An 8,183-nucleotide genomic window follows, 5' to 3' on the forward strand; every position below is an offset into this window, starting at 1 on the left:
GACCCCTATTATAGACCAGTGAATGTCCCTTAGTGTGGATATATTTATACGTATGGACTAGATAGATATTATGAGGTGTCTACAGTGTATCTGCGTATCGGGTCACTGTATGGATTGCAGTTAGATTAGAACTTCCTCACGGGTCTGACCCACTCCTTTATTATTCTTTTCAGGTACAAGACGGTTCCAGCCTTAAAGCTTGATCGTGCTTGTTGATAACAGTCTCACATTCATCAGATTACGTAGGATTTCTCTCGATGTTTCTAGCATTATCTATTTTCAGTTTCAGTTTCAGTTGAACTTTTGGTTAGGGGTCCATCAGTGGATTCCTAAGTTGTAACCTTGAAGTTTTGGAGGATTGGAGTTTTATTATTCAGTTATGTATAGAGGGTTTTATAATTAATGTTTCTTTCAGTTTTATTCCATCTTTATTATTTCATTTTGTCATCTGTGTTCGCTTTAAAATATTTTAATTGTTTGATATTCCCTCGGGTTTAGGCCTGGGCCTGATCAACCCGTGTCTCGGATCTGAGGGGTATCACAGTTATTGAGATGACATACAATCTACAAACTAGTTAGTCACTTAACTTATTCGGTTGATATGACTTAACTACCATCCATTAATCCAGGAAGCCATTCAACTTAGTCGTAGTTGATCTGACTCAATCACAATTTGGATTCAATATTTTTCAATCCATCCTTTAATCCATTAGGGTAGATTTAAGCATTTTGAGCTAAACCGTCCCTAATATGTCACCGTCCCATACCGGTGCATACAATCCTCCATATCCATGTAAATTACAAAACATAATAATAAGTTAGTAATTTAAAATCCAAACCATTATCAATATCATTGCAGAAAAGTATTTAAAATTTCAGCAATATAAATCCCAACATTAATTCATGTAATTGCACCAGAGAATTTGATATTCCAACATTTAACATCCAGAGCATGCATAGTTCAAACCTTAAACATAAAATGATCTATCATGCATCCAATATAAGATTTAGAATCTTATTATAATCCATTATGTTGCCCAAAATTAAGCTAAGCAATTTGGTTTTTTCCATCCATTATTAGTATGCTAAGTTGTATGCTTTTATACTGATTCATCCTTTAAATAATTTATAAAAATTTATTTATATATCCGTATTGTCAAATTTCTGAAGCATAAGAAGTGTATTATGCATTTTAGAGCCATCCAAAGTCCATTTAACCCATGTAGATTAATCAAAATAGGTTCTAACACAATCCTGGGCAATTAAAACCAAGTTCTAGGTCGCGGTCCAACTTAGTCGGCTAAGTTGCTAACTGAGCCGGATACATGTTCGTGTTTTCTTTAGTTTTGTGATCTTTATGCATGAACTGTTGTTTAAATTGAATCTTTGCATGTTAAAACACTTAAAGTAATTTAGTATGGATGTATGGGATGTAGGTTGAAGTTTAGAGGCCTTAGCAATGGAGTTTTAGGGTTTACAGAGGCTGAACGGACGAAGAAGACGGCATCAGCACTAACTTAGCCAACTCAGTTGGACAACTTAGTCGGCTCAGTCTCCAACTGAGTCGGCTAAGTTAGTGCTGATGCCGTCTTCTTTGTCCGCTCAGCCTCTGTAAACCCTAAAACTCCATTACTAAGGCCTCTAAGCTTCAACCTACATCCCATACGTCCATACTAAATTATTTTAAGTGTTTTAACATGCAAAGATTCAATTTAAACAACAGTTCATGCATAAAGATCACAAAACTAAAGAAAACACGAACATGTATGTATAACTCTGCAACCCTCTATTTTATTTTGATTAAGCATGCATAATTAATTTATTTTACCATTAATTAAACTCCTGGAGTCTAGCTAGGCATGCACAAAACACGAATTAAAGGGAAAGAGCAAAAACAGAAACTTGCCTTTGAGTTTCAGATTTGAAACTCTAATCCACGTCTCTGAACTTTCAACTTTGTTCCACGCCTCTGTTACTCTTGGCTAACCCAGAAGCAACACACTCCTTCCTCCTTGAGCCTTTCTATTAAACCCTCAAAGTTCCCTCTCTGTTGTTCTCTGTATTCCTCTCTGTAACTCTACGTTTCACAGTATTCATGAATAGGCTGAATAGGGTTTGTTTTGTAACCCTTGACAGACGTATGCTTATGTATTTATAGGTTTTAATCTAAACCCTACATTAAATCCTAAACCAACAACAAGTCGGCTGTAACCCAACTACAATGTATAACATAAAACCCTAATAATGAAGCAGCTAAATTACATTTAAATCACAAAGCCACATAAATAATTAAAATGCTATAATATAATTAAGTTAAAAAAAAAATACAATTTAAATAACCAATTAAAATAATTCCATTAAAACCATAATAATAAAAGAAAATAAAACACCATTTAAATAAACCAATCCACAAGTAATTTAAACAACACAAGACAAACAAGCATGTAATCGATTAACAATCAAATAATCAATTGAGTCCAACACACAAGCAACTAAACAATTTAAATAATTAAAAATTCAATTAAAATAATAAATTAAATACCAGGACTATCCTTCTGAAATTAGGGGTATTACAACTAGTGTCCCCGAAGGGTCGCTAAAGGAGAGAGACTAGAAACCCGACTAGCTCGATGTACCAAGGTTGGTACGTCAATCTTCTAGACCTTGTCATCATATGCAGATCGACGATTGATATCGTGTGATCTATTATTCTGCCCCCGATGGTGGGATCTTGGGCGATGACCTATTCTATGGACGTTTATACAGCGGACGGAGTGAACGATGCTGCAACAATTTACAGTTGTCTAAAAATATTAAATTGTGTTAGAAATGATTACTGAAAATTAACTTGCCATGGATTATCAATCCAAAGTTCTGCATAATCTGAAGTCGATAGGCAATTCCTGCAAAGGAAGAGAGGTGACGACTGTCGTCTGGCAGGTAGAGGCTTGGTGTCCAACGATTGGCGTGATGGGGGCATGGTACCCAACGACTGACAGATGATGGTCTGGTGGCCAGTACCTCATTGGGTCTAATGATCGCCTTCATTTAGGAACCTCCTTGGAAATACAGACCTCGTGGGATCTTGAGGGACATTAGACCTCTTTGGACCTGAAGGCCTCGATACATTCTTGGGTATAGAAGGCTACCCTGATTGCACGAACGAACGGAGTAATGAGACTCCGTTGCTAGAGACATCCTCAGTGGTAGAGGCTTTACTAGTAGGTAAAAGCCCCCTTGTTAGTAGTGATCCTCTTGAGGGGTGGAAACCAACTTACTTATGTAGGCGCAGAAAGACCAGGCCTTAGTCTTCAACGATCAGGCCTTGGTAGTTGACTACTGCCAGATATGATATAGAGTTTGGTCTTAGACGACCAAACCTCAGTAGTAAGGGGATCAAGCATTGCTAAATGGAAAACACCACACTAGACTACCTGGGTCGACGTGCTAAATTTTGATTATTGTCATCGTACATTAGGTGGCATCACTCAACCCACCATTTTGCCCCCAATACGATGGACGGGTAATCATGATGTAGAGATCCATCCTTATATAAGAACATGGAAACCCGTTGTCAACTGATGACTTTGGGATGGTTTCCATGATAGGAAACTTTCGTCTTGCCGTCCAAGCCAAGTCACATCAGGATTATTATTTCTTCAGAGAACTAATTGGTTCCCACAGACGGCGCCAGCTGTTGATGCAAAAATCCTCGTGACTCGGAACGACGACGTTTACCTGCAAAATAAAGAGACGTCACCTCGAATGGCACCGGTAGGATGCCAACCGAGGACCCTTCGGCGATCAAGTTAGTACTTGTAATCGTATCACATAATCATTATGTAATATTCTGTTTAGAGGTTTTTTCTCGTACCTTCTTTAACGGCTCGGTGCCCTATTTATGACTGTCGATTGGAATTAAATTGGTCCCGCAGGAGATTCGCTTGTGCGAGATAAGAGGAGATCGTTTGTTGCCAGATTTGTCGAGGATATGATTTACTCCTTTGACTTCTCAAATTGTACCCAGGTTATCCTTACTCTGTTGAACCACGTCGTCATTCATTATCCTGGATAAGAAATGTCATCATTCTTATCCGATGGAAATCTATATCTCTGATAACAAAATATGTCGAAGAGGTCTGCCAACTGGTCAAGGTAGGTTAGGTTTATTTTTCCCTATCATATGGTACCCTCACACAGTATTGTCACCTATAGTCCATGCAACTTCTATATAACCGATGTGAACTTTAAACATATGAATAGCATCATATAAATCGGATTAATTAGCCATAAGGAGCTCAAGTCATAAGTTTCAGAGCAGCCTCAAAAAAAAAAAAATTATGGTTTATTGTTGGAGCAAGGCCAGCATTAAGTTTGATCTTCAAAGGCTATTATGTGCATCAAATTACGCATGCTTTTCAGCTCAAACCACTGATTTTGAATTCTACTCAACTTCACATCACATACCCACTTATAGTAACTATGAGTCTATAATAGACACGTTCATGCTACTATGATGTTATATTTAACAAAACTTCCTCCAATTCCACTGTAAATTTAGTACAACAACACACTTATACATTATAAAACCATGAAGAAACCTCCCAACTTGAGAAAACCACACCACCTGAAAAACCCAACATACAGGCAAGCTTCACCATCTGTGTCAAACCCTATCCCTAATCATCTAAAACCACCATTTAACCATCCACATCACAAGCACCATGATAATCCTATCCAGTCACATTGCTCACCATAAAAAACCACAGTGCAGGAAACCACCACATACAATGTCCATTCTACTGTAGTCTATCCTCCCCCCATCCCACATTCTCACAATGGTTCTCACTTCCCCACACCCACCACAAAACCCATCAGGATACTCATCTCCACATCCAACTTTCCCAAAAATCATCAGCCACAGCAGGTAAAAACTACCTCATCAGCCAAGCATGCTACTTTTCCAAACTCAATTCCATTACAACATAATCCCTTTCATACTAAACCACACACAAAGCCGCAAATAAACAAAGCCGCAAACAAATTTCCTACCATACCAAGGAAGGCAAAACCACCCTCATATAGCACAAAGGACACTAACCATGAACAAACCTCCTCCTACCTTCCAAGGAACTTTAACCCTCTTTTATATAACTCCCCACGACACCAAATTGAAAGGCTGCAAAAACAACTTGAATGGTCTGAAGAGAACTTGGGAAGATCAATGGACATGCATTATGAAAAGAACAAGATCATCAGAGAAAGGTTAGTTGCATCAATCAACTACAACTCCAGAGGCTTCTCAACCAGTACTCCCCATCACTACCACCACCAGGCCTCCTACACCAGGTTCAGAAGGTTATTCACAGCCACCAAACTCCACTATCACCACAACAGCAGAGGCTCATTGTGATACCCCCGAATTTCTGAATGCGGGTTAGCCAGGCCTACGCCCGAATACCTGAGGATATCAAAACAAATTGATAATAAACGAACACAGAATACAAAAGAATAAAGAAGAATAAATAAAATGCTGACAAGAAACTAAAATGATAATCTAATAATAAACCTCATAATATATTTCCATTAATTAATAAACTTTTCTGATACAACTGATCCTCCAAAATACAACTCGGGAATCCATACTGTGTGGACCCCTAGAAAATCCAAATTAAACAAATGACAGTAATCTAATACAGGAAACTGAATCATAAAGGAACTCCTATGTAGCATCGGAAGAATGAAATAGACTGATCCCCGCTCAGCACGAACAACCTCTACTCGTGACGAACACCTGAAAAATAATGGTGGGTCAGGCCCACAAACAAGTTCTACTCTACTATAGTCCAAGCAGAGATCCGATACACGTAATCATCCTAGTCAATCTAACAGTAACTAGTAGTCCGTATATATATATATACACACACTAAAGGAACCTCACTAGACTATAGGGTTGTCTCAACCTGAATAGTAGGCAACATGCAAAATGCACATATAGTGGGCATGAGTACCTAAACCTATCAGGGTACACAACTACACTATATCTAGCTACACATCCCTGGCGATATACGCGCCCTAACCATTGATCCTGAGATTCAAGCTCATATCATAGCACCATACTTATATATATATAATCTAATAACCATCCTATCCAGTATAAATTAATCCTCCATAAGTCATTCAACTTGTTCAGCTGATCTGACTTGAATATAAGTAGGACTTAACATTTTAGTCAATCCATTCTCTTATATAATAAATTAATCCTCCATAAGTCATTCAACTTGTTCAGCTGACCTGACTTAAATATAAGTAGGACTTAACATTTTAGTTAATCCATTCCGTTATATAGGTAGGACTTAACTGATAAGTTAATCCATCTTTAGAATGCCACCGTCCCATACCGGTGCATTAAACCACACAATCCAACAATTGATGTAACAATTAAGGAAATACATCAAACATTCCATAAATAACTATGGTAAATATGATATCAAGTTATCACATAATAGGAATGACTTATTATTTCTTTAAACTTCCTGTATCATATGTCCTACACAAACTGAATCTTATACATGATGATATTTTATTATACCGTTAAATAAGGATTCTCCATATTCAATTCATCCTACACATTTAATCTCAATTGCTAAAATATTTTAAAAGATTAAATCCATTCGTTTGTTTAAAACATTCAAATAGCAAGCATCATTATGATTGAGTCTATTTAAATTTATTAAAACCCAAACCTAGTCCCTATTTAATGTTCAGGAATCTTAGGCATGTTTCTACGTTCCATCATTCCACAGATATGAAAAATACATAATTTAAACATGTAAAAATTCACATAAGAAATCAAATCAAAATCATGCATTTTATCAATTCATAACACAAGAACAGATATGAACCAATTTCATAAAACTTATGTTCTAACCCAATTAAACATGCATAATTATTTAATTTTATGTGTTTAATAAATTCTAGAATTTCCTAGGCATGTACAGAAACACGAATCAAAGGGAAAGAGATAGAAGAAGAACTTGCCTTAAACTTTCGGATCGAAAGTTAAACTTCTTCTTCCTTAATCTTCTCTCTATGGGATTTTTCTCCTTATTCCATCCTTTTCCTCCTTCCCTCTCTAACACTATTTCTCCAGTATATATCACGTGAATATTTCTAACCCCCTTTTACAACCTATAGTTATATATTTATAGGCTAAATAAAATAACCCTAACCATTTTCCCAATCCAAGTCAACTAAAAACAAAATGAAAATAAAAATATTAAAAAGGTAAGTAAAATATGTTACGTATATAATTTATGTATATTTTTATTAAATAAATAAATTATACACATTCCATTATTTATTAATGGATTATCCAATAATATTTAAGTTACCATAATATTATAAAGTAACTTAAAACATAACACGTATCAAATCTATGTATATTTTTATTATTTAAATAAACATATACATCAGATTAAATATTACTACCCAAATTACCATAAAAGTAATTAATAAATTACTTTCTCTTTTATATATATATTAAAAAGGTAAGTAAAATATGTTACATATATAATTTATGTATATGTTTATTAAATAAATAAATTATACACATTCCATTATTTATTAATGGATTATCCAATAATACTTAAGTTACCATAATATTATAAAGTAACTTAAAACATAACACATATCAAATCAATGTATATTTTTATTATTTAAATATAAAACATATACATCAGATTAAATACTACTACCCAAATTACCATAAAAATAATTAATAAATTACTTTCCTTTTTATATATGTATATAATATATATCTATATATATACATACATTATCCATGGGTAATAATTCATACACATCCAACCTCCTATCCAAGTAGTCCATGGGACCCAATTGGTTGGCCCATTACTACTAACCATAACCATAAAAGAAAAATAAAATAAAATAATAAAAGAAAAGAAAACATTTAATTTACAATTAAAACAAATAAATAAATACCGAGACTATCCTTTTAAAATTAGGGATATTACACTCATCTACCACAGGAGGTCCTAGGTTCGAATTCAAATTTGAATTTCAAATTTTCAAAATTGGTCAATCCACCCCTTAGGCACCCACATTGACTATTTCCCAAAATGGAAAAAGCAAAATAGATTTTTCACATGGTCCCAACACTC

The sequence above is a fragment of the Cornus florida genome, unplaced genomic scaffold, assembly GCF_030987335.1.
Source record: "Cornus florida cultivar Cherokee Brave unplaced genomic scaffold, ASM3098733v1 CherokeeBrave_3.0.0_Hap2_Chr05, whole genome shotgun sequence".
NCBI classification, from domain to species: Eukaryota; Viridiplantae; Streptophyta; class Magnoliopsida; order Cornales; family Cornaceae; genus Cornus; species Cornus florida.